Source organism: Mus musculus, chromosome 9 (genome assembly GCF_000001635.26).
Source record: "Mus musculus strain C57BL/6J chromosome 9, GRCm38.p6 C57BL/6J".
Lineage (NCBI taxonomy): Eukaryota > Metazoa > Chordata > Mammalia > Rodentia > Muridae > Mus > Mus musculus.
The window spans coordinates 74086456-74113525 of NC_000075.6; the positions used below are offsets into that span (position 1 = coordinate 74086456).

At 40.5% G+C, this 27070-nt stretch overlaps 1 protein-coding gene and 1 long non-coding RNA gene across 7 annotated transcripts in view; one reads left to right on the top strand and one right to left on the bottom strand.

The window, feature by feature from the left end:
* Positions 1 to 951: 951 nt before the first annotated feature.
* Positions 952 to 23829, bottom strand: Gm33407. Its single transcript, XR_379627.2, has 4 exons — positions 23678 to 23829; positions 22228 to 22531; positions 8413 to 8496; positions 952 to 1028 (listed from the first exon to the last, which is right to left on the bottom strand). It is a non-coding gene; the product is annotated as a predicted gene, 33407 (long non-coding RNA).
* A 46-nt stretch (positions 23830 to 23875) lies between these two features.
* Positions 23876 to 27070, top strand: part of Wdr72 (WD repeat domain 72) — a 172873-nt gene continuing 169678 nt past the window's right edge. For 4 of the 6 annotated variants that reach the window (XM_006511283.2, XM_006511281.2, XM_006511280.2 and 1 more), the window contains exon 1: positions 23876 to 24244. The gene's annotated coding sequence lies outside the window, so the exon portion shown is untranslated. Of the gene's footprint in view, positions 24245 to 26151; positions 26318 to 27070 lie in introns of all 6 variants that reach the window. The other 2 variants (XM_006511279.2, NM_001033500.3) reach the window with 2 other exon arrangements.

Below are 27070 nucleotides of genomic sequence, written 5' to 3' on the forward strand. Positions count from 1 at the left end.
TCTTGTTTCCACTTGGTTGATTTCACCCCTGAGTTTGATTATTTCCTGCCATCTACTCCTCTTTGGTGAATTTGCTTCCTTCTGTTCAAGCTGCTAGTGTGTTCTCTCTCTAGTTTCTTTTTGGAGGCACTCAGAGCTATGAGTTTTCCTCTTAGAAATGCTTTCATTGTGTCCCATAAGTTTGGGTACGTTTTGGCTTCATTTTCATTAAACTCTAAGAAGTCTTTAATTTCTTTCTTTATTCCTTCCTTGACCAAGGTATCATTGAGAAGAGTGTTGTTCAGTTTCCATTTGAATGTTGGTTTTCTATTATTTATGTTGTTATTGAAGATCAGCCTTAGTCCATGGTGATCTGATAGGATGCATGGGACAATTTCAATATTTTTGTATCTGTTGAGGCCTGTTTTGTGACCAATTATATGGTCAATTTTGGAGACGGTACCATGAGGTGCTGAGAAGAAGGTATATCTTTTTGTTTTAGGATAAAATGTTCTGTAGATATCTGTTAGATCCATTTGTTTCATAACTTCTATTAGTTTCACTGTGTCCCTGTTTATTTTCTGTTTCCAAGATCTGTCCATTGATGAGAGTGTTGTGTTGAAGTCTCCCACTATTATTGTGTGAGGTGCAATGTGTGCTTTAGTAAAGTTTCTTTAATGAATGTGGCTGCCCTTGTATTTGGAGCATAGATATTCAGAATTGAGAGTTCCTCTTGGAAGATTTTACCTTTGGCAATAGATTTTCTTATATTACCCTTATATCCCATGACCTTCACTTTATCAGTTTTTAGGTTTTTTAAATCATATTATTAAGATTTTGAAAGACAGGCTGGAGAGATGGCTCATCAGTTAAGAGCACCAACTGCTCTTCTAGAGGTCCTGAGTTCAATCCCCAGCAACCACATGGTGGCTCACAACCATCTGTAATGGGCATCTATTGCTGTCTTCTGCTGTGTCTGAAGACAGTGACAGTGAACCCACATATATGAAGTAAATATGCTGGAGCAAGTAGGGCTAGAGTGAGCAGACCTGAAAAAAAATAAAAAAATAAAGATTAAAATTTTCTTTGAAAGACAGAGCATCATTTCACATGAATTCAAAAATAACTGTATTTGTCTTTATCTAGTGTGTATATCTTTTGCTGAATTTTCTTATATTATTTCATTTTCTGTGACCATTAGTACAGTATCAAGTAAGAATGCCCAAGAAACCATATAAGAGCTTTCATCCTTCTTTTAGGTGGAAAACACTCAATTTCTCTCCAATAAATGTGAGACGAGCCATAGGCTTATAAAATGTTTTATTCCATGTTGAGAAACCAGTCTAAACTGCCTATGAATAGTTTATTATATTATGAATAAAAACTGAACTTAGCCAAATGTTCCATCATCTTTAACAGAATCACTTCACTTATTTTCCTAGATTGCTGAAGCAGTTGATGCACTGGTTGACATTCAGTGGTAGTCCCAGACTCACATCCCTGAAGCACCTTCTGTGTGGTCAGAGTGAACCTTTTTTTTTTTTTTTTAAATGTATTCTTGTGTTCAACTGCTATTTGTTGGGTGTTTTTTGTTTTTTTTTGTTTGTTTGTTGTTTTTGGTTTTTCTTATACGCGTTCTCGACCGGCCAGGAAGAACGCAACAAACCGGAATCTTCTGCGGCAAAAGCTTTATTGCTTACATCTTTAGGAGCAAGAGTGCAAGAGAGCAAGAGCTCTATTGCTTACATCTTTAGGAGCCAGAGCGCAAGAGCGCAAGAGTGCAAGAGCAAAAGCAAGAGAGCAAGAGCTTTATTGCTTACATCTTCAGGAGCCAGAGAGCAAGAGCAAGAGAGAGAATGGCGAAACCCCGTCCCTTTTAAGGAGAATTATCCTCCGCCTAGGACGTGTCACTCCCTGATTGGCTGCAGCCCATCGGCCGAGTTGTCATCACGGGGAAGGCAGAGCACATGGGGTGGAGAACTACCCTTGGCACATGCGCAGATTATTTGTTTACCACTTAGAACACAGGATGTCAGCGCCATCTTGCAACGGCGAATGTGAGGGCGGCTTCCCACAGGTTTTTTTTGTGTTTTTTTTGCTGCTACAATTATGAGGTTAGCTGTTGGTTCTCTGTGTCTTTCTCTTGCTTCAGTGTGGATATAATAATAAAAGATTATGAGAATTAGGTAGGAACTATTCCCAGTGTTTTATCTTCTGAGGCTGAACAGCCAATCATTATTTTTTCTTAAATACTTTGTTGAATTCACTTATAAAACCAACTGAGCTGATGTGTTATTTTGAAGGTTATTAATTCTTTGCTTACTTAATAAACAACACTATTCAGATTGTCCATTTCTCTTTCTTTTTGAGTTATATTTTATAACCTTAAAGTAAGCAACTGAGTTCATCTAATGTATCAAAACTATGGATGCATAAATGTTTATAAATCATTTGTTATACATTTAATACCCATGACACCAGCAATAATAATTCCCTCTTTCATTTATTATATTAATTTGTCCTCACTCCTATTGCTTAATATGACAAGAGTTTTGTCATTTTTCTTTAATCTATTCAAAGAATTAGCCTTTGTTATTGTTGACTTTGTCCCCATATTTGGTTTCTTTGATTTGTGCTCTAATATTTAATGCTTTCTTTATCATGCTTAAATATCTCTTATCAAGTACTTACAAATGGAAGCTTACATTTAGCTCATACATGTACTAAACACCATATATTTCTCTCTGAGCCATGTCTTCACTGTATTATACAAAGTCAATGAGTTCTCTTTTCATTTACTTTGAAATATTTTCAGTTTGAAACTTTTTTACCGAGCACACGTTACTTAGCATGTGGGGATGAATCTATAGCGATTTCAGTGATATATTGTCTAGTTTAATTCTGTGTGGCTTTATAGCTTAAAGTTTTTAATATGTAGCTTATTGCATACCACATGGTCAATCTTTGCGACTGCTCAGTGTGAGCTTCAGAATATTTACTCTGCTATAGTTTAATGAAACCTTCTTTAAAAGGCAACTAGGCACAGTTGATGGGTAGCATTGGTCAGTTCATTCACACACACACACACACACACACACACACACATTTTTTTATTTCCTCGGATGGACTGATAAATCTCTGAAAGAGGATTTCTTCAGATCTCCAAGAATAGTGAAAGCTTTATCCATTTATCCTTGGCACCTTTGTCACGTCTTGCCTTTTATATTTTGATGCTTTGTTGTTGGTTGCGTATGTATTAAGGATGCATGTACATACACATAAATACCCTACTGTGTGCACTACTTCTCCTTGCTTTCTGCACTAATTCTCTGCTTTGGGGATGCTTACAGAGGTTCTCCAGCTCTCTTCTGACTAACATTAGCACATTGGAGCTGGAGCTCAAAGTCTTACTCTCATTTGAATCTATAAATCTCCTCTTGCTGTTGTCACTTCTTCAGTGGGACAGAGGTGGATATTGGGATAATACTATGGATTCTCATTCTGAAATGTGCTGGTTGATTCCTATTCAAAGTTTTATATTTTCTTCTGGGTCTTATATTATCTTTAGGTCTTACATTCCGTATATGTTTTAAAGACTAGGAGTCTGGTTTGCTGTGATCAGCCTGACCTGGTATTTTAAATCTATCAAGCAACTCAATGGTTTTAATAGTTATAGATAACTGTGGCCCCAGTGCATTAATTCTTCAGAAGTTATGTGGTACAATGCTAGTTTTGCAGTAGTTGCTATATATACTGAAAAAAATTAATATCTCTTCTGAATTCACAACCTGGAAACTTGAAATGCTATTTGTACAAGATTGTATCACTTAATTTGCTAGTTTTAGAATCAATGATGGCTCTACAGCACCTGCCAAAGGTGACCAATGAGAGATTGTGTAGATAAGTGTCATCAGGAATTGATGCACTTTCTCATAGCCACACTGTCTCAGTCCAGTCTCATTGTTTTCCTTTTTCCTGGCTAACACTATCTCATCTCTGGTCAGTTCACTTTCCTTCAAATAGTTGATTATGTCCTTGCTAAAAGGACATTTACTCAGTTGTCTCTAATAGTTGGAAACATAGCATGGAGGTCCTTGCCTACAGATTTCCAAAGAAACCAGGAATATTAAATACATAGGGTTGTCTTTCTGATGGGAAAGGTAAAGAACTTGTTCTTCCACCCAGAAAGCTAAAGAATTGGAGTTGGAAGTGATTAATGGTTGGGTGATCTGCCTCATCTGTTGGTCCAGGCCATATCAAGCACAGGACTGGAAATAGCTAGTAATCTAAATGACCCTTAAAGTGAGAGGCTCCCCTAATCTCACACAACCAGGACCAGAAGTGGCTAATAACCCAAATGGTCCTATGCTATCTGTATGACTGAGACCAGGCTAGACCCTTAGACTCTTAGGCTAGTACAGATAGCATCTCTAAAACATCTTCTTGAAAGAAATGACATGTACCCAGTGTTGAGTCTCATTTCCTTGTACAAGTATCACACCAGGAAACCTTTTTTCCAAATTATGCCAGGATTGAATACATTGAGAATAAACTGCCTGTTATTAGAGTCCCTGAAATCTGATCCAGGTTGATGACATCAATCTGTACCACATTTTCATTCACATCTCTTCACACAGTTCGCTTCCTTGTATGACATGCATAGGGACTCTCATCTATTGGCCTGCTCACCTTTAATATGGCAAGATATTCCTGCACATTGTGTATATTTCCTGGTTGGGATTTAGAATAAGCGATTTCTCCAGGGATTCCTACACTCTCAAGATTTGCCTCCTTAACCTCAACCACGAAAGTAAGGCAGTTGAAATATTCACAATAGACATCAACTAATAGATTCCATCATGTTTGCTGTGTGCTTTTAACCATACTTAGAATGCTTACCATGGCAACAAGGATCATTACTGAGACTATTTCTTTGAAGCACTGAAGCACAGTTCATGTCTCAGTCAACAATTGTCATTGTTTTAAGATAAAAATGTCCCCCACAGGCTTGTGTGTTTGAACAGTTGGTACCCAGATGTTGACTTTATTTAGGAAGGTTATAGAACCTTTAGAATGAAGAGCCTTGTTGAAGGAAGTGATCACTAGGGGTGGTCTCCCACTTCCTGTTCACTGTTTGCTTCCTGACTGTGGATATCATGTGACCAGCTGCCTCACATGCCTGCTGTCATTCCTTCCTCACCTCCTGCCCTGACTTCCCTATCTTGGAATGATCCAATGGAAATGTAAGCAAGAATAAACCGATATGCCTTGAAATTGCTTTTGGTCAGGCATTTGGTCTTTACAATGAGAAAGGGAGTGAATGCAATGACCTACTGGTTATAATAGCTTCTCACACACTGTGATGTCACAGTACCGAAATAGTCTTTGTCTCTGAAAACTCATTTGGAACATGGTGATTCTCAAGGCCATGTATATGTGTAACATTGTTCATTCTTCCAACTTCCCACTTCAAATTTACCTTTCCAAATGGCATACATCTCCCGATTTAGATCTTTGTCCCATTTCAGTGCCATGTAACTATCCAATATTTACCCTGCATGGATGAGATTCTCAGTGCTTGATAACTTTTAACATTTGGTAATGTCTTTATTCCCATTGTAATCTATCACTGTCCTATAATGAACATAGGCCATATTCAAAGCATATACACAGTAGTGATTTGTCCTCATCTGCACCTTGTCACTTCTGCCCACCCGTCAGACCCTGCTTGTCAACTATTACTCTGTTAAAGCAGAAGTTCTTATTCAGTATTTCTCATATGGGACCCTGCCTCAAAAAAACAACAGCAATAGCAACAGTAACAGTAACAACAACAACAACAACAAACTTTTAAAAAATCCAAATACCAGATTATTCTGCCAGTTTTCCATCTAATGGGAACGATAAGGCTTTTTGGAGTTGGTAGGTGCTAATTACCAAACTGGGTGGGAATAAGGGTTTTTTGTCAGGTGGGGAAGGGAAAGAGAGAAGCCTGGTCAAATCCAGTTCAGAGTAAGAGTGTAATTTCCAGATTATTTGAGATACATGTGATACTGTTTAACAGCCTAGTCAAGCACATGGTTTGCAGTCAGTGTAATGTGTTAAAGCCCTCATCTCCAGAAACCAGTAATTTATTCCAATATCCCAATCATCTTTTTTCTTAAGATCATTTGATGCTTAGTTATTTCTTTCAAGATAAAACTTAAACTCCTGTTCTGTCCTATGAGGTCTTTTTGCCCAGGCTTCCCCTTGCTTCTCTTATCTCCTGAGTTCCCATTTTGCAAAATTCATTGCGTGTTTCTGTCAAACACAGGCTTCTTCATAAATGCAACACATTGTCTTTTACACCCAAACATTGCCGATTGTCTTCTTTCCCTGAGAAAAGTGAATGTCTCCTTTGTGTGACACCATCTGACTACCCATCCCTTCAATTCTCACCTGAAATGTCCCACCCCGTGGCTTCTGATGGCCATGACACAGTTCAGGAACCTCTATCTGCTTTCCATCCTGCCCCCACCATCGCTGTTGGACTTCTGTTTTCTGTCATGCATTGAGAAGGGCTTTGTGGGGAGAGTCCAAGACTCCTTTCTTTTTTGTTTTGTTTTGTTTTGTTTTGAGGGTTTTTTTCGAGACAGGGTTTCTCTGTATAGCTCTGGCTGTCCTGGAACTCACTCTGTAGACCAGGCTGGCCTCGAACTCAGAAATTCTCCTGCCTCTGCCTCCCAAGTGCTGGGATTAAAGGCATGCACCACCATGCCCGGCAGCCAAGACTCCTTTCTTAACATTGTATCTTTTGTGTCTTGAATCTAACACAACACCTAGCACACAGACAGTTATAGTGTTATACTTTAATTAAGAATTAATTGCTTGTACATTCCTCTTTGTGTGTGTGTGTGTGTGTGTGTGTGTGTGTGTGTGTGTGTGTGTGTAGTGCATGGTGAAAAACACCGTGATTCAGACATTTAGATCTAGGCTTGAATTTCTAAGCCAACCAAGAGCTAGCTAGATTAAGCAATATATGTGATCAAATCTTTGTCTCACCCCTCCCTTTATTTCTTTTTTGATGAGGGGAAAGGCGCCAGCATCACTCCCTCCTCCCTTCAAATGATGATCCACAGAGTCTGATTCATATGTCATTTTACAGATATCATAGAAAGCCACTCCCATGGAAGGATTTGAAATGTGAGAAATGGCACCGGAAGAGTATGAGAACTTCCATCCTGAGAAGAGGAGTGGCCCCAGCAGAGCTTCAGGATCCATCTCTCAGCTCTGGAAATGGCTGAGCTCTTTTAGTGGTTTCTTTCCCTTGAGAAAAGCATGAGGAAGCACTGTGGAGTGACAGGCCCTGGAACTAAATGTCAGCAGCCACCTCAGGCTCTGGGACAACCCAAAATGCCCCTGGGTGGTGCCTATGAGGCTCCACACCTTTCTGAGTGGCAATTGACTGTTAATGGTTGTCAGAGGAGTGGCAGTGGTGTCACATTTTCTTCAGTGCTGTAGCCACCAGTGCGTGCCAGTCAACAGTCCCAGGCTCACACTCAGCTCACACCAACAGTGTTAAGGAAAGCCAATTGGTTAAAATAAAAAGTCATACAAGGAGGAGGGAGTGAGCTGGGTCCAAGCATGGGTTTAGAAGGAGAGGGAAAGGGCTGAGGGCAGGTAATGTAGGGTGAATATAATTACATATATATATATATACTGTTCCTGGTGAAGGACTGCTGGCTGGTTTGTTCTGTCAACTTGCAGAAGAAAGAGGGCTTCTTAATACATATAATAAATAGTTTAAAATAAAATATAATAAATATTTTTAAATTACCAGGTTATTTGCTCCCACAAGGAGAACATAGGAGGAAGAGACAGTCAGACTGTCCTTCCAGATGAGGCTCTGTCTCATGATACAAGTCCTGTTACTGCAAGCAAGGTTTTGCCACTCTTCTCTTTTGAGGGGAATGGTGAGGACTGAACTCAAATTCTAGTATATGCCATGTTATTTCTGCACATTACCCACCCACCCTCATCGAGATTTTTAATTTCAGCTTAGACACTAACATCTCGGTGTTCCTGCCACAGATCTCCAATAGCCTCAAATTACTATCACAAGTTGGTATGGGTAGAAAAGAAATAATAATAATAATAATAATAATAATAATAATAATAATAATAATAATAATAAAGCCAAAAACCTAAAACTAGAGATTGATAATTAAATTATTCTCCCTTCCCCCAAAGAAAGAGAAAATGATGCACAGTGATCAGATTATACTCCAGCTGAAAATGCTCCAATACTCTTCTAAGAGACAAGAAATCTTCAGTACAGCTGTCCTTTCCTGTGCCAGGTAATGATGAATAAATAATAATAATAATAATAATAATGAGGGGGCAGGATTGGGAGTTCATAAGATGGGTTGGCCAAAGAGAGACTGATGTACATACTCTTGGTGTGGAAGGAAGCCGATGTCTTAGAATGCAGGGCACTGGGGCGTTCTTAACAAGTACACATTGCAATTTTGTCGGTACCTGAAAACATAAAAGGTGTCCATTAACTATTTGATGAGCAAATACTGAAAGCCTAAACATGTCTTGGTTATTGTATTAGGTGTGCACAGCCCAAGGGTAACCATGAGAAACTACTGGCATCTCCACACAGGCTAACTAGCCAAATTAGGTCAAAAAACTGCCTCTGATGAAGTGGGACTCAGGAAGGACAGAAGGAGGAGGAGGCGTGCTCTTAGGGAAATAAAGAGGTTAAGAAGAAACCAGCATAAAAGAACAGCTGAGGCATCTCTGGCACCGCCTCACCTGCATCAGACATTTGACAAGTTTATCAGCATCCAGAGCTGTGTGGAAGGTGTTCTGCCACTCTCTGATGGCCATGGAGATATGAATTGCTGTCACTGTTGCCTCGGCTTCCCTGGTGGACCACACTGATGTGTCTCACCAGATAGGGGATCAATATACCAAGTATAACCTTCAAACTGGACAGATGCAGCTGGGATCCAATAAGAAGAGTGTATATCACCATGTCCCTTTCCCCACCTTCGTGACACCTATTCTCCCCCTACTATTACATGGACAGAGCTAGCATTATTAATTAGAGGAGGTCAGTAAAGCTCTTCAGGGTGAAGCATCTTCTTGTTTCTGTGCTTGGCTTTTATCTTGATGAAAAAATGTAAAGTAATATTCACAATGGCTTTAGAAAAAAAGACTGTATATAATACACACACATACTTATTTTTTTTCAAGTGCTATCCTGAGTTAGCACCATGTTTCTTTATCTTATTTTTCCCTCTTTAGGTTGTCTGTTAAGTATGGTATGCCATACTTATTTTAGATGTATAACTCCATGGCTTAGGCCCAATCTCCTTACTTTAAACACCTTTCCTTATTTTTGAAGTATGAGTTGGTACATGCCAGACTATCCTGCAAACATTCTACCCTGCACTGGCTAATCCTTGAAACATTTCCAAGAGCATGTACCTTATTCTGGGAATTTCATAAAAGAAGACAGCAGCATCCCAAACAAACAGTTTAAGAGCCTTGCCCCAAACTGAAGGACTTTTAACTGGAGTAGGAGGATTCTGATCCAGCCATGATCAGGATTCAAAGCTTTGAATTCAAGTAGTCAAGGGCATCATTGCTTCAAGGTTGTTTATTTGTGATGAATTACTTATTTTTTGCAAACTCTCCCATTTTCTCACCTTTAAAATAAGACGATATGGAGCAATACTTAGAGTTGTCATGAGAAGTCAGACAGAGCCTCACCATACATGGTGTTCCTGTGCTGGTGAGCTGAGACAAGGAAGCCAGCACCTGTGTGCAGCATCATGTTATCTGGCTCCTTCATTTCCACCCAGAACCAATTCTTCAGATGCATCCTGCAGATGCTTTAACTGAGTGGGAATGATTAGGTTTGCATTAGAAACACAGTTCTTAGGGCTGAAGCCATGGCTCAGTGCTAAGAGCCCTCATTGCTCTTGCAGAAGATCCAAGTACAGTTTCCAACACCAGGTCAGGTGGTTGTCAATCTCTCATGACTCTAATTCCAGGCAATCTAATACATACTCTCTTTAGGACTCAGAGAACACAGGCACACACGCACACACACACACACACACACACGCACACACACGCACACACATGCACACATACACACACACACAGAGAGAGAGAGAGAGAGAGAGAGAGAGAGAGAGAGAGAGAGAGAATGCTACACTCAAATATTTGTAGCTGAAAGTTGCCCCAGATGTCTTTTTTACATAAAATTGGTCAAAGCACACATATTGTTTTGAGACATTTAGTGCATATTTACATAATCTAAAAGCAACATGTTGACGTTCACATAAATAAAGAGATATGAAAATGGATGTGCTTCCTCTGTTTTGCCAGACACAATCCCAGCTCTGCAACAGAACACCAGCTATAGCCTTCCCTGGCTATATTTTCTATGGATCCCAGGTCCATTCTTCCCTGACTTGCTTTCTTTATCCCAGATTTCCAAACCCACTAAGTATCCCTTCTAACCCAGCAGTAGGGCCTCCTAGGGCAACAAATAGGCTGAAGGCAGATCCCACTCCTTACCTACTGCTCCAGAAATCCCATTCCTCCCAAGTCTCATAACCATCTGTGTTGCAGGAAACACTGTGCTCAGTCTCCCTTTCCTATTTGACCCTGATCCCTACAGATCACAAAGACCTTCTCTCCCAACTTACCCCAACTCATTTCAGTATTCTAGTCTCCAGTTCCAGCAGGAATTCCCTGGGAACATACCGGCTGAGCAGGCCAGTAAAATAGGCAGCACACAGCCATCACATTCTCCACAAATCCAGAGAGGAACAGAAACCAAGGAACAGAACACACACCCAACAGAGACAAACCCAAAAGACCTATAATCGTCCCAAACCCAGATGCATAAACACTAGTGTATGAACACAATCAATATGAGATAGGGCAATATGTCTGCATAGCTGTCTTACCACAGCAGTCCCTGAATATTCCAACATAGCTAAGACACAAGGAAAAGACATTAAAACCAACTATAAGAAGATGATAGAGATCTGTAAAGAGAAAATGAATAAATTTCAAAGAAAGTCAGAAAAACACCAACAAACAATTGGATGAAATTTTAAAAATCCCTTAAAGAAAACCAACAAAGTAGAAACAAACAGCTGAAGGAAACAGATACAACCATTCAATACCTGAAAATGGAAATAGAAGCAATAAAGAGAACACAAACAGAAAATTCTGGAAATGAAAATTTAGAAACTCAAACAAAACTACAGGAGCAAGATTTACCAAAAGAATACAAGAAGTGGGAAAGAGAAACTCACACAGTCAAAAATCAATACATTGGTCGAAGAAAATGAACCTTAAAACTAAAATGTCCCTGACACAAAACAACCAGGAAATTTGGGACATTATGAAAAGACCAAACCTAAGACTAATAGGAATAGAGGAAGGAGAAGAGTCCCGTCTCAAAGGCCCAGAAAATATTTTCAACAAAAGTCACAGAAGACAATCTTTTGTAACCTAAAGAAAAAGGGGCCTAAAAAGAGGCAAGAAACCCACAGAACACCAAATACATTAGACCAGAAATGAAAATCCCCACTCCACATAATAATCAAAACACTACATATACAGAACAAATAAAGAATATTAAAAGCTGCAATGGATAAAGACCAAGAAACATATAAAGGAAGATCTATTAGAATTATACCCAACTTCTCAATAGAGACTATAAAAGCCAGTAAGGCATGGGTAGATGTCTTGTAGACTCTAAGAGACCACAGATGCCAGCCCAGACTACTATACTTAGCAAAAATTTCAATTACAATAGATGGAGAAAAATAATATATCCCACAATACAGCAAAATTTTAACAATATCAGTCTACACATCCAGACCTACAGAAAGTGCTAGAAGAAAAACTCCAACCTAAAAACGTTAATTATACCCATGAAAACACAGGAAATAAATAATCTCACACCAGCAAAGGAAGAAGAAGAAGAAGAAGAAGAAGAAGAAGAAGAAGAAGAAGAAGAAGAAGAAGAAGAAGAAGAAGAAGAAGAAGAAGAAGAAGAAGCATGTATGCACACACACACATACACATTCACATACATCACTATCAACAACAAAATAATAGGAATCAACAATCATTGGTCATTAATATCTCTCAAGATTAGCGACCTCAATTCCCCAATAAAAAGACACAGACTAACAGACTGGATGTGAAATAAGGGTCCATTTTTCTGGTGCATCCAAGAAACAAAATCAACATCAAGGATAGACATTATCTTCAGGTAAAGAGCTAGAAAAAGATATTCCAAGCAAATGGACCTAAGAAGTAAGCTGGTATAGCCATTTTAATGTCTTACAAAATAGACATCAAACTAAAACAAATCAAATGACACCCAAATGTCATTTCACTTCTTAGAATCTGTGCATTCAAATACAAGGGTCCCCAAGTTTGTAAAAGAAATACTACAGCTAAATCACATATTGACCCTCACACATTGACAGTGGGAGACTTCATTAACCCACTCTCACCAATGGACAGGTCATCTAGACAAAAACTAAACAGAAAAATACTGGACCTAACATAAATTTACAGACCATTTCACCCAACACAAAAGAATATGGCTTCCTCTCTGCACCTCATAGAACTTTCTCCTAAATTGATCACATACTTGTACATAAAGCAAGTCTAAACAGTTACCAGAAAATTGAATCAATGTCTTGTATCCTATCAGACCACCACAGATTAAAGCTAGATATTAACAACAGAAAGTTTACAAATGCATGGAAACTGAACAACTTTCTACTGAATTAAAAAATGTGTCAAGGCTGACAGAAAGAAAGAAATTCAATGAAGATGAATGTACAACATACCCCAAACGTAGGGGATACAATGAAAGGGGTTCTAAGAGGCAAGTTCATAGCACTAAGTGCCTACATTACAAAAAAAAAATGGAGACATCTCATATCTAATAACTTAACAGCATCCCTGAAAGCTCTAGAACAAAAAGAAGTAGGCACACCCAGGAGCAGTAGATAGCAAGAAATAAATTGATGGCTGAAACCAATAAAATAGAAACAAAGAGAACAATACAATGAATCAATGAAACAGAGTTGGTTCTTTAAGAAAATCATCAAAACAGACAAATTTTTACCCAAACTAACTAAAAGGTAGAGAAAGAATATTCACGTTAACAAAATCAGAAACAAAAAGGAGGATGTAACAGCAGACACTGGGGAAATCCAGAGAGTCACAAAGACATACTTTAAAAACCTGTACTCCACCAAATTAAAAACTCTAAAAGAAATACATAATTTTCCTGATATGTTCCAATTACTAAAGTTAAAAATCAATTAGATAAACAATTTACATAGATCTATAGCCTCTAGTGAAATAGAAGCAGTTGTTAAAAGTCTCCCAACCAAAAAAGTCCAGGACCATATGGTTTTGACATAGAATTCTATCAGACTTTCAAAGAAAAGCTAGTGCCAATACTCCTCAAATTATTTCACAAAATAGAAACAGAATGAACATTGCCCAATTCATTTCATGAGACCACAGTTACCCTGATACACAAGCCACACTGAAGACTCAGCAAAGAAAGTTAAAGACCAATTTTCTTTGTAAACATAGATTAAAAAATGCTCAATGAAATGCTTGTAAGCTGAATCCAAGATTATGTCAAAAAGATAATCCACCATGATTAAGTGGGCTTTATCTCAGAGGTAAAGGGATGGCTCGATATATGAAGATTAGAACATGTAATCCACCATAAAAGCAAACTGCAAGAAAGATGGCACACAATCACATCATTGGATGCAGAAAAAGCCTGTGACAAAATCAACACCCCTTCATAATAAAAGTCATGGAGAGATCAGGCATACAAGGGATATACCTAAACATAATACGGGCATTTTATAACAAGCCTGTAGTCAACGGCAACTTAAATGGCGAGAGGCTCAAAGCAACGCAAAGAAGCTAAAGTCAGGAACAAGACAAGGTTGTCCACTTTCTTCATATCTATTCAGTACAGTAAATTAAATTGTAGCTATATCAGTAAAACCACTGACGGAGAGCAGAGAAATACAAGTTCGAATGGAAGAAGACAAAATGTTGTTATTTGCAAATGATATGATAATATATAGAAGTGACCCTAAGAATTCCACCAAGGATCTCCTATAGCTGATAAACATTTTCAGCAAAGTAGCTGGATACAAGATTAACTCAGTAAAACAAAACAAAACAAAACAAAACAAAACAAAACAAAACAAAAAACTGTAACCCTATGAACAAATGGACTGAGAAATAAATCAGGGAAATATGACCTTTCATAAGAGCCTCCAGTATTACAAAATATCTTGGGGTAACTCTAACCAAGCAAGTTCAAGACTTGTATGATTAAAAACCTCGCAAGTTCAAGACTTGTATGATTAAAAACCTCAAGTGTTTGAAGAAAGAAATTGAAAAGCACATCAGAAGATGGAAAGGCCTCTCATGCTGATGGATCAGTTAGCATTGTGAAAATAGACATCGTACCAAAAGCAATCTACATATTCAGTGCAATCCCCATCAAAGTTCTAACACAGCTCTTCATAGGCCTTGAAATGACAATTACCAATTTCAACACATACACACAAAAACACTGAGGTAGGATAGCTAAAATAATTCTAATCATCAAAAGAACTGCTGTATGCAAAAGAATTCTACCTTCAATAAAAGGAGAAAATGAAAATAACAAAGATGCATCCTGAGAGTGCATGAAAGTGATATTGTTCTGCTATATTTTGGTTGGATACTTGAAAGAAACCTCAGCTAATGTCTGCTTTAATTTAGCATTTCTTTCACTTTTCCTGGTATCAAGTAGGCTTTTGGATGTATTATCCTGAGTTAAATGGCTGTCAATTTCCTATTTTCACTTTAAAAATTGGATGTTGATGTTAATATTAAATATTAAAGTTTAATTTAATGTTGAAAATTAATATATAACATATAATTTAGTGTTCAAATTGATAATACCAATGTCAGTGATACCAATGTTTAATAGTTAACATTTGGTGTTTAATTTCTAATGATTTCCTTTGTTTATAATCAGATATTTTGCAACAGTAGACACTGTGCTATTTGTTGGAAATACAACTGAGTGTGACTAAATTTATGTTTACAATCTCTTGAGCTACTTTTAGTTTTAGCTCTGACTCCATGCTCCCCATTGATGCCCTGTGACTCAGGTTTTCCATAGCAGCAGCAGGTAGCTACCAAACTGCATGTTAGTTGTTCATTATTTTAAATGCCAACTCTTTTATGTCCTTGAGTTCAGGGGTAGACTGGGGTCAGTAAGGTAGGTCTCCTGTGCTGTGGCTTTGCTTGGATTGTGTCCAGGCCACCATCAGGTGGATGCCAAGGCTCAATGGAAGCTTGAAGCAGATGTTGATTTTTTTCTCCACTTTAGAATCTGGAACTTCTCTGTGACTGCTAAGCTGTGAGAGCCAGTATCTGGGGGGCCTGCACAGGATGTTTCACTTGGACACCTTAGGGAGAGCAGCCCTGCTGTGTAAGAAACCTGACTATTAGGCTCCAAAAGAGACACATGGGGAACTCATGTGGGAATGAGAGGCCCTCAGTTTACTACTAGGTGGCATTTACAATAATGAACAACTAAAATGCAGGTTAGAAACTACCTACAGCTGCCGTGGAAACCCGGAGTCATGGTATGTCATGGGGCATCGATGGGAGCATGAACCCAGAACTAGAAGTGGAAGGAATGCACAGAGACTGTAAATGTGGATTTAACTACACTCAGAGGAGTGGGATAGGAGTTGAGCAGACTAAAGAGCTAGGCAAGGACAGGGCCAAGAAGTGGGAGTGGGTGGGTAGGTAAAGGGGGAGTCTGGGGGACTTTTGGGATAGCATTTGAAATGTAAATGAAGAAAATAGCTAAAAATAAACCAAATAAAAACAAACAAACAAACAAATAAATAAATCAGTAATGACTATAAAAAAAAAAAAGAAGTTAGGCAAGGAGCTGGGTGGACTTCAACTAGAGGCAATGAGGTATTTGTACTCTGAGGAGTTGTTAATATGGAGTTGATCTGATCTATGTAGAGAGAATCTCTTGTGCACTGTGTGGAAGCATCACCTTTCAATAAAAAGCTGATGGCCTATTAGCAAAAGGCAGGGAAAAGAAGATGGGAGTTCCGGTAATAAGAGATAGGAACTCTGGGAGTTAGTCAGGTGGGGGAGATTAGACATCTGGACTGAGGAGAGAAAAGCAGCCTTTAGCTGAACTCAGGTTGAATGGGATGATGATTTGAGAGTGAGTCAGGAAACCAATCTAGCTTAAGGCCTAGGCATTTATTAACAATTAACAAACCTCTGAGTCATTATTCCATGGCATGGGTGAAAAAGCCCTTGGTTACAGATCTGTGGTGGCACAGACTGAATTCATAGAGAAGACCCAGTGAGAGACAACCCAGAAAAGCAAGTCTCTGGGATCATGCTGTAGTCTCAGCTCTACTGTTGTGATAAAATACCTGACCAAAACCAACTTAGGGGAGAAAGGGTTTATTTGTGCTCACAATTCCTGGGAAGAGTCTATCACAGCAGGAAGTCAAGGCAGGAAGTTAAAACAGATGATCTTATCATGCTCACAGTCAAAAGCAGAGAAGCAATACATCCACGCTCCCTGTTCCTCTAGCTTTCTCTACTCCACACAGACCAAGGCCCCAAACCAGAGACTCCCTTTCAGACAGTCTCTCTACATCAGTCAAAGCAATTAAGCCGGTCTGTCACAGGCATTCCACAAACCAGCCTAATGAAGACTGTCCCTACTGAGATTGGTTTCCCAGATGAATCCAGGTTGTGTCAAATGGACAAAGAACCATCACAGATGACAACCAGTGCTATTCTCAAAATGACTACATCTTGTACAATTGCTAAAAAGCCATGCTGAGCCAAAAGCAAAGGGCTTTCAGTTCTCATCCGGTTTTATCTGTATACCTGTCCCTCCCTTTAGACCAGCTGAGAAAAAAAGTCTAAGAGTTTGTTGCTGAAACCATCCAAATGTTAAGCTTGTTACAGTCATAAATCTAAGTTCCATGAGAGCACTCAAATTGATTTTTCTCAGGCTCAACGATCAAGAACTTGGTCTCAGCCATAGAACACTCTGCTCCTTGACCCTTTCTGAGATATTAATATAATTAACTTCTGGAAATTAACTTCCTTTCATGCCAAAGTGTGCTAGAATCTATGGGGTAGTTTTTCTTCTGAAAACTTCCAGTTGCTACCATTGAAGGAACAATTGTTCATACAGTCAGCGGAGAAGCCCTGGCCACTGCAGTCATAACTGTATGTGGAGTGTCTGACCTCTTGTATTATCCCCAATAATTATTAAGTTCCATGATAAAAATACAGAGCAGGGGGAGTAAATTTTATTTGATTGGTGTTACAAGAACAGTCAAATTATGCAGTGTTCATCTTTATTAAGACCTGGGATTCTCTCATTTAAAAATATATTGACATTTATTTTCTCACTTTTCTTCCAATTTCTTTCTACAACATGAAGAAGAAATGCTTTTGATCTTGAAATCTAGTACTAGAAAGACAGTGTGTCTAAATATTTTTTTTTGCCTAAAATATTACATTATAGGGCTGCTGTTCCATGGCTCTTCTATAGTCAAGAACCTACCATCATTTTTAAAAGTCTGACTTACACAGGCTTATAACTTCTTTAGATGGCCATTCAAGGTTCTTCAATCTCCCTGTCAATTAAGAAATATTCACATTTGCTCACATGTGTAGCCCCAAAGAGTTAAATTATTTCACACCTCTCAAATGGTTTTTAGAAATCGGTGTTTATCAAAACATCAAATATTCTAGCTACTCAGAAGACTGAGGTAAGAGGATCATGAAGAAAGGGTCACCTCCTTCCAGGCATGGGTGTAGTTCTGCAGAAGGCAGATCCCGCTCTTACAGCGTCTACTGACTCCTATTTTTTAAAGGGGGAGGCAGAAAGAAGGGAACAATGGAGACAGAGTTAGAGGAGAAACTCCATGACTCTCCACACTTCTGTAGGGACCGAATTATGTCAGTCGTTTTCACATCTCCTGTGTGCATGTGGCTTGCACTTCACAAAGGATTCCCTTGCTAGCAAAATGATCTTCTGTTCAAAGATTGTGTCGTTTATTTATAGTTATTTAGCAAGCTGGAATTCATAGATCATCTACCTGACTTTTCTTGAATTCCAAGTATTCTCAGCATTTTAAAAAGGAAGGAGTTTAACTTCAGACGGAGGAATTGCAAATGGTACCAAAGACATGTTATAAAGGTGGCACAAAACAGGTGTGTTTTCTACTGTCTGTAACCTGTCATCTTGCTATAGCATGCCTTAAAATAGCCCTTGCCTCAGCAGGCACTGGTATGCTGGATATTCTTCTGGTAAATTGATATTTCACGGGAATAAACATATTCTATTCTCTCTGTTTAGTTGTACACAATTATATGAAAGTTTCTTCAGTTTCTAGGTACTCTTCAAAATGCACGTGCAGTGGAGTCTGTCTCTTTTGAAACGTAGTTCTATGAAGAATAGTGACAGGTGATAGCCATGTAACTAGAAACACATTAGAAGTACTGCAGAGTCCTACTACCCCAGTTAATTCAACTGTGTGCCAACTACTAACTTATTTTGTATCACTGTAGCATATTTTCTCAGAGTAACATAGAAATGGAATCAGATGGTATGCAGCCTCTTAGGTCTGGTTGGTTTCATTTACAAAGGGCATATGAGGTCCAGGCTAGTTTCCGTGTGTATCAGTAACTTGTTCCTATTTATTACTGGGCAGCATTCCAGCCTGCAGACACACTAGAGTTGGTTTATTTGCCTGCTAGAGTTGTTTCTGGTAATGAATTAATTGACTATAGGATGCTGGAAGAGATGACTCAGTGGTTAAGAGTATTGTCTGTTACCAGAAGAATCAGGTTTAAGTCTCAGCACCCACAGTGTGGTTCACAACTGCCTGTTATTTAAAATCCAGAAGGAATCCTATCTGTGTGGTCCAGTTCACTGCACTGGATGCTCCTTTGGAGGATCTTGGTTATGTTTCCAGCACCCACATAGCAGATCACAGGTACCTAAACATACACACAAATACCATAAATGAAAATAAAAATAATCTTAAAGAAAAGGAAAACCATATATTCCACACTCAAAGGGAAGGAGGGGTTCAGCCTTCTCTGAAGGAGTGTCAAGAAATCTTTGGAAACATACTGAGCCATCATACTGTAATTTTCTTTCAATAATTGGCCAAAATGATTTCCTCAGGCAATATTTCCAGTCACAGTTAAATTATAATACATGAGAAATAAAATTACCATATACCCAGATACATTTAATTGAGCCTGTCCCTCCCCACCAAAAATCCCAAGTCTCAGAGCTTAAATAGAGTGTTCTGATCTTGCTAACCCCATGTATAAAGTAGGAGGGAAAGGGTATCTTTGCAACTTAGGATACTTTTTAAAGAACCTAATGGTGTTGTAGACCTGTGCCTGCAGGCACACACATAGGAGCCTGATATCTTTTGTTTTGTTTTGTTTTGTTTATTGAGACAGTTTCTCTCTATAGCCCTGGCTGTCCTGGAACTCACTCTCTAGACCAGGCTGGCCTTGAACTCAGAAATTCGCCTGCCTCTACTTCCCAAGTGCTGGGATTAAAGGCGTGGGCCACCACACCCAACTGGGATCCTGATATCTTAAGAGGGACAGGAAGAGTAATATGTGTTTGAGACACTCTCTCAAAATGAAAAGAGACATAACCTTGGATATATTGAAAGGGTAAACAGGTAGCATAAAAGGCCTCTGACATTCAATTTCAACTTTAAAACAATAAATTACTGGGGCTAGAGACAAAGGCCCAGTAGATCACTACACTGGATACTCTGTTGAAGAATCTTGGTTAAGTTTCCAGCACCCACATAGCAGCTCACATATGTGTGTAACTCCAGTCCCAGGAGATCCGATGCCTTCTTCTGGTCCTCATAAACATCACACACATGTGGTGCCTAGACATACATACAGTCAAAATAATCATACCCATACAATAATACATTTTCAAATAATAATAAAAAATATAATTGAGGAAGGAGTTAGGAGAGCTGAGAAAACTCCCTTTGGGTAGAGTTCATAGTCATTTATCATATCATATTATGAAATATTTTAATCCCAGGACTGAGAAGGAGAGAATTATTCCACAAACCCACCAAGAAACAATAGAGAGACAAAGCCACATCAAATGGTGATCATCTTGATGTAGCGATTCTGTTGCTGAAATCTTCTCTAAGAAAATATCCAACACAGCATGCTTTATCTAAAAACGAAAAGCCAATCAATGCCCAGCAAGTAGAAAACAGTTCTACCATAGTCTATCGGCTTAGTTGTCTTACACAGTCACAAAGGATGAGGACAGCAAAGACAATCCGTATGCAAAGTAACTTTTCTGGTTGGCATATTTTGGAATACATTTTCTCTCCATCCTAGTCTGCATATTTCTTTTAGTGCATTGACTCTTAGAAAATCAACTGATAACCAGGGTCAGTGAGATGGCTCAGCAGGTAATGGTGCTTGCTGTCAATACTGACAACCTGACTTTAGTCTATAGGTCCCATTTGGTATATGGAGAGAACAGACTCCTGAAAGTTATTTTCTGACTGCTACATGCAAATTCGTGTGCATGCACACACACAAATAAATACTAAAAAGTAAATAAATGTAGCACAATGTACTTATGACTAAAAATATACCCAAGTGAATGTTTTCAAGAGAATTAAGGGAAATCTTGAAATGTCCATATGAAAGAAAAATAATATTGTTTATCATATGGTTCATGGTTCAGAATTTCCAGAGCTTAGTTAAATTGTCTTGAATGTGGAGCCAGAAATCAGGAGAGAAGACGAGGGCATGCTATGGCTAGAGCCACTCAGTATTAACTGTGTCATGAGCAGAGACTTACATTCTGCCCAGGGCATGAGCAAACACTGTTATTCATAGGAGGGGCTTTTCCAAAATAGCCCTGTGGGTTATTGGGGGTTCTTCACCCACCAATCAGGCCTGGGAACTGCTTTGAGCCTACTATCTGTAGAGGCAGTCATAGATAAATTACATGTGTATCAAATGAGGGATTTTGTTCTGTTGGTTGCTAACTACTGAGCAACTTTTGACCCTAATCTTCCAACCTCTCAAATGAAAGAGAGGAGAGGTCTCTTTTAGAGAGGCTTAAGCAGTTTTAGAGAATAGGATGTGGAAAATAGAAAGAACTAGAGGCAGAAGAGAAGTCTATTCCCTGTGAGACTGGAAACAGGGTTGTGTGATGGTCCAAGAGCCATGAAGGAACACAGAAGTCTAATTAAAATACGATAATATGAAAGATGTAGGTCGTATTCCAAAATTGGTCAGTCAGTACAAACATCCAGTTAACCATTTAGGATAGGACAAATGATGCTTTGGTGAACCTTTGTCCAGCCTGTTCACGAACTTGTAAGAACAGCACGCTGGGTTTGGTGGCAATACAAGCTTGTTATCCCAGCTTGAAGGTCCAGACTGGAGGGAGGGACCTGAGTTTGAAACCAGACTGGGCTATAAAAGGAGCTCTTGTTTCAAATGAAGGGGAAAAGAGCAATAAACTCTGTGGTGGTAATAGGATTGAGGATGGGGGTGAGACACAATAGAGTCACGTGATGGGCCCCTGGCCATCAGACTCTAAAGGCCAGCATCAGGGCGCAGATCTGAGCATGGTGTATGCTTATATACAGCACTTGAGACAATCCCAAGTTTCTAAATTCTCAGCCAATTCCATCTCGCCACATCATAAACCAGGAGGGTGTTGTATCATCATCTGTTAGGACTTCTATGAAGAGAGAGGTCAGGGGGAAGCAGCCACTCCTTCAGTTTCATTTAGTTTTTTTGCTGTCTCACCGGCGTCCTGGGAGCCATCTTAGATCTAGTGCCAAGTACGGCAGATCAGGACTCTTTGAGGAGTCCCAGGAGCCTGTGCCGCCTTGCTCTCCATCCTACTCCACATCCCTCACTGTTTCCCCCTTCTGTTTTTATTTCAAGGCTAAGGACTTCGCAGAGGAGCAACTTGGTGCACAACTTGGTTGAGCCTTGACATTTTGAGGGACAGGGAATGTCCTATTCCCACAAGAGTGGCTGGGCAGGCTCCTAAGAATCAGCAGCTATGATAGCACTTACCAGCAGGAACAGGTATAGGGCTCTATTTCACGTCCTTCTGGAGACATTCTCTGTGTCTGGTTTACAAGACCTTGAGGTTCCCCCAGGTCACCAGAGTGGTTGGCTGGGGATGACCTTGCCACTGGCTTTGTCACTGTGGGCTTCTTCCTGTCCATCAGTAGGCTGTCAGGAGGGCGCTGTTTTATGACTGGTAGTTACCTCTCCTCTTCCTCGTGTGACTCACTCAGCAAGAGCTTCTGCAAGGTTGTCCTCGGCAGCTCCATCGGCTTCATCAGTACCTTCCGCAGTGCTGGGCTTGATGGATCTGCCAGGAACGCAAATAAGCTTATCTGGTCTTTCTGGGAAAACACAAACTCCAGTCCCATGGTTAGCAGAGGGACTGAACCCTTCCAGGTGAGATCTATAGGGTCTCTCAAATAGACCAAGGGCAAAGGAGTTATTCTTGGCAGCATAGCCCCTCCGTGTTTCTATGATGGAGAGAGACCCTATTTGTCAACATTTTAAAAATGTATCCTGGGGTAAAGTTCCCATGATGTTACATTTTTACAATACTTTCTTCAACCCCAAAGCTTCTCCCCAGATCCTATTCCTTGTTGGTTTTGAAAGCATCATGGATTGACACTGGACCTAATAGGGTAAGACCCAGAACAGCAGGCTGGCTTATAAAATCCCAGGTTACTATGGCTGATCTCTTAATAAGCAACTAAGTCTTGAGTTGTTCCACACTCAGGCCCCTGTGAAAACTCAAGCCTCTGCCCAGGACATTGAAGGGAGTCTCAGAGACCAGGCACATTTGGACTTCCTAACTTTGATGCATACTTAGGGGTCAGAACTCATGATGGAAGTGAGGCTGTAACTGGACGAGAATCGGCACCACTAAGACATAAAGATAGCAAGAGCAGAGATGGGAACAGGAAGGTCTTTCCTAGATCTATAACCTAGGACTCGGTCATCCTGGGCAGGATCCCATGTCCTGAGCACTTGAGAAGCCGGATATTATAGGGGTGTTGGGGGCTAAAAATCTCTGTCCACCTATTTGCAGGGGTTCTCCTAATCCAGAGACCTCATGGTTTGAAGGATAAAAGAACTGGGTGACCCAAGAATGGCAGAGGGCCATTTTTCCAATCCATTTTTCCAATCTACCCTGTCAATTAAAATACTTGACCATCCTCTCCTCCCCCCCCCCCCGCCCCTTCCCTCCCCCTGAACAAGGTCTCTCACAGCCTGGAGCACAGGGCTTTAGCCAGGTTGCTGGCCTCGGGGATTAGCCTGTCTGCCTCTCCCTAGAACTGGTATTATAAGTGCACAGGCCTCCAAGCCAGACATTTTTACTGGCTTCAGGACCCCATTCTTGTGAGGGTTAGCATTTTACTGCCTGAGTTTTTTCTTAGCCCTCTTAGCAGTCTCAACAGTGCAACCCAGCTCTCCAGACTCACGGGGAATCTCTCACCCCTCATTAAAGTTCTTAGTGCTCCTGGCACCTTGGCCCTTTGCTGGGTGCAGTGTCCCTGGAAAGATCGGCCCTGGTCAGCGGCAGGCAAGTCCACTATAGGAGGGCGGTGGGAAGCAGGCAGACCAGAGCCAGCTGGGTCAGCGCCGGCCTGGGCGGGGCAGACAGAGGCCGGTGGGGGCGGATCCGACCTGAGGCCTCTGAGCCCGGCCCTGTCACCTGTGGGCTTGGTTCAGCTCCGGGAAGGCGCCCAGCTCCTCCCTCTCTGGGAGTCTGAACATCCGTGGGAGTGGGCTGCGGACAGCTGCATGTAGTGTCCCCACTTTGGGTTCTGCTGGGAAACTGCTCCCGGGTGCTTTGGGAGAGTTCTTTTTTTTTTCCCGTGAAGAGAGTTTCTCGGACTTTTCAACTAGCTCCCTCCGCAGCAGTAGGAAGAACCCGGTGGAGGTGAGCTCTTACTGGCTGTGACAGCTGAAGGCTGCTCCCAACACAGAGCTGAGGAAAGCCCCTGCTCCCACCTGTAGCCGAGACAGCCAAGAAGACCTGCTTAACCAAGACCAGACTCTTGTAAGTTTGGACGGGGAGAGGCTGAAAGGGCAGGGGGATGCCTGTTCTAAGAAAACTGGGTAAGGTGACTTGCTAGCAAGACTCCCTCTAGGGCAGTGTTTCCAGTCCAGCAGGAATCTTTCCTTCCAGCCCGTTTGTGTACAGTTAACAATGGTAGAGCCCAGCTCTGCCTTACACTCTTTCTTCTTCCTCCTGGAGGTCGTCTGTCTCAGGAGTTCAAGGTCAGCTGTTGAACACTAGGCCAATTTGGGAGAATACTTTTTCAGCTAATGCACATACTCAGAATCTGTCGTCTCCCTTTTCTGTCTGCCTCTGTCCCTGTGCACATAGAGGGTTTTCGCTTTCTCTATCTTCCCAACTCCCCCCTCCTCACCCCACCCCCACCTTTAAGTGTATTTTCCCTATACAATATTTTTATTAATTCTTTGGAAATTTTATATATGCAAACAATGTATTTGGATCATTCATAGTCACTTCCACTCTGTCCCTTAATCCCACCTAAATCCACTTCACCATGGCACTCCTCCTTCCCAACATCAAGTTGGTTTTTATTTTTTGTTTGTTTTGTTTTGTTTTGTTTTTAAATAATCCATGGAGTCCGATTGTGCTGCCCACATAACATGTGTTAGAGCCCTCCACTGAAGCATGGTCCATCTAGTAGGGCCACACCCCTACTACCTTGTCCTGGACTTGAAGTCATCAGCTGTTGTTAGCTCCACTGCAAGGGGGTGGGGGCCAGTGAGCCCCTCCTCCTACTTTCTAGGAATCTCAAGAATTCTGGAAAAGTAAGCTCTTTTTCTAACAAGTGCTATGCTTACTTGCAGTCCATCCTCCTCCTTTTCCTCCTCCTCCTCCTCTTCCTCCTCCTCTTCTCTCTCTCTCCATCACCTGTTCCTTTGTTTCCTTTAGTTCCTTACTTAGTTCAGTACTAAGTCCCTCAAAAGTATATTCAAGAATACACTAAAAGAGAAGGGTAGTCCTTCCTGTGACACTCTAAAAGGAGGATTGATTTTCAAAACCACAGAAGTCAATCTTCTGTGTTGAGTCCAATATCACCACTTCTTTAAGGGGATAGATATTTGTACATTGGAACTTCTTTCTCAAGATAATGTCAGTGGCCAGACTTTACCATATGCAAAGGAACTTTCACTGTCTTTAACCAAGAGGGGACATAAGAAATCTGGGGATCTCATGTGCATGCTCTCTCAGTCTCATGGAGAAGGAGTATGGTTAAATCCTGAGATATTTGGCAGTACCTTGAAAGTATTGTTGTGGACCATTCCAGGGTTTTTAGGCTGCTGCTCTCAGATATCCCAACAGCTTCACAATTTGCCTGTTATTTCTGTTAATAATAATAATATTTATAATCACTCATAGTGGTAGCCTCTGTAACTGCTCTGCCAGCTCATTGTAGGTGAGACTTCTCTGAATCACTTTTTAATGTAGTTTTTTTTTTTTTAAACCCGTTTTTAAGATATCTGGGGGCTGGTGAGATGGCTCAGTGGGTAAGAGCACCCGACTGCTCTTCCGAAGGTCCAGAGTTCAAATCCCAGCAACCACATGGTGGCTCACAACCATCTGTAACGAGATCTGATTCCCTCTTCTGGAGTGTCTGAAGACAGCTACAATGTACTTACATATAATAAATAAATAAATCTTTAAAAAAAAAAAAGATATCTGGACTATGCAGAATCAGAGGCCAGAGGTTATAGTGAGAACCTGGTGGAAAGAATTGAACTGTGTTCTGAATTCCAGTTACAGCTCATTCTTGAAGTCCCACTGAGTCTCTTCCCATATTGATTTTGTGGTCTCCAAAAGTCCTTAATGTGTGTGTGTGTGTGTGTCTGTGTGTGTGTGCACGCGCGCGCACGCACATGCGAATGTGTGCATTTTCTCTTAACTTTCAGGATGTGGACTTATCAGGAAGACTATCTGAACTCTTCTTAGCATGCCGATATTTATATCTAGTGCTGGGGAGCACTGCTCTGCAGAATTTGGACTGTGGACTTTCCTCTTGGTTCCAGAAAGTGTTCTGGCATGCTGGACTCCTTGGCAGCTGACTAAGGACATGAGGTTCAGGATTGGTGGGACCTTAGACGAATTACTCTGCTCTCCATATCTCATTTCCTCCTGTCTAGAGCTGTTAATACTCTAGGATGTTGTGCTGCGCATTGAAGGAATGCATACCATGAACAGTACAGGGCTTGCAGTGAATAGTCATTCAACAAATGAGAATACTTTCTCCAATGTTCTTTTTCTTAGGATGGAGAGCATTTGCTGCTCTTCCAGGGGAGAGAGTTCAGTTCCAGGCACACAGTCAGGCAGCTCATAACTGCTGCCTATAACACCAGCACCAAGGGGATGCCTCACTCTCTTCAGCCTTCAGGGGTATTCACACACACATGGCACATATGCGAACACACACACACACACATACATGTAAACATATATTTTAAAAGCCGACCAAGAACATATTATCTGGTATAATTTGGAATAAAGCCTAAAATTGTATTTCCTACTGTTGCTACTGTCCTGTTCTCCAAACACTGTGGGCGGTGCTTTAACCAAGGTGTGTGTGCCCTTAGTCTGAAAGGTCCTCCTGCTCTGTACCAGTTCTCTATCAGAAAAGTAATCTGCATTCCTACAGGAGCCTGATGATGTCACTAGTCCAAACGCCACTCATTGCTTCCTTCTGAGCTATTTGAGTGAATGTTAGGAAAAAAAAATCTTATGGAAGAGGTATTGGTGGATAGATTTATTATTTTGGAGCACAAAACGCTAACTGAACATTTCGAAAAGAAACTTTTATAGAATCTTACCATCTTG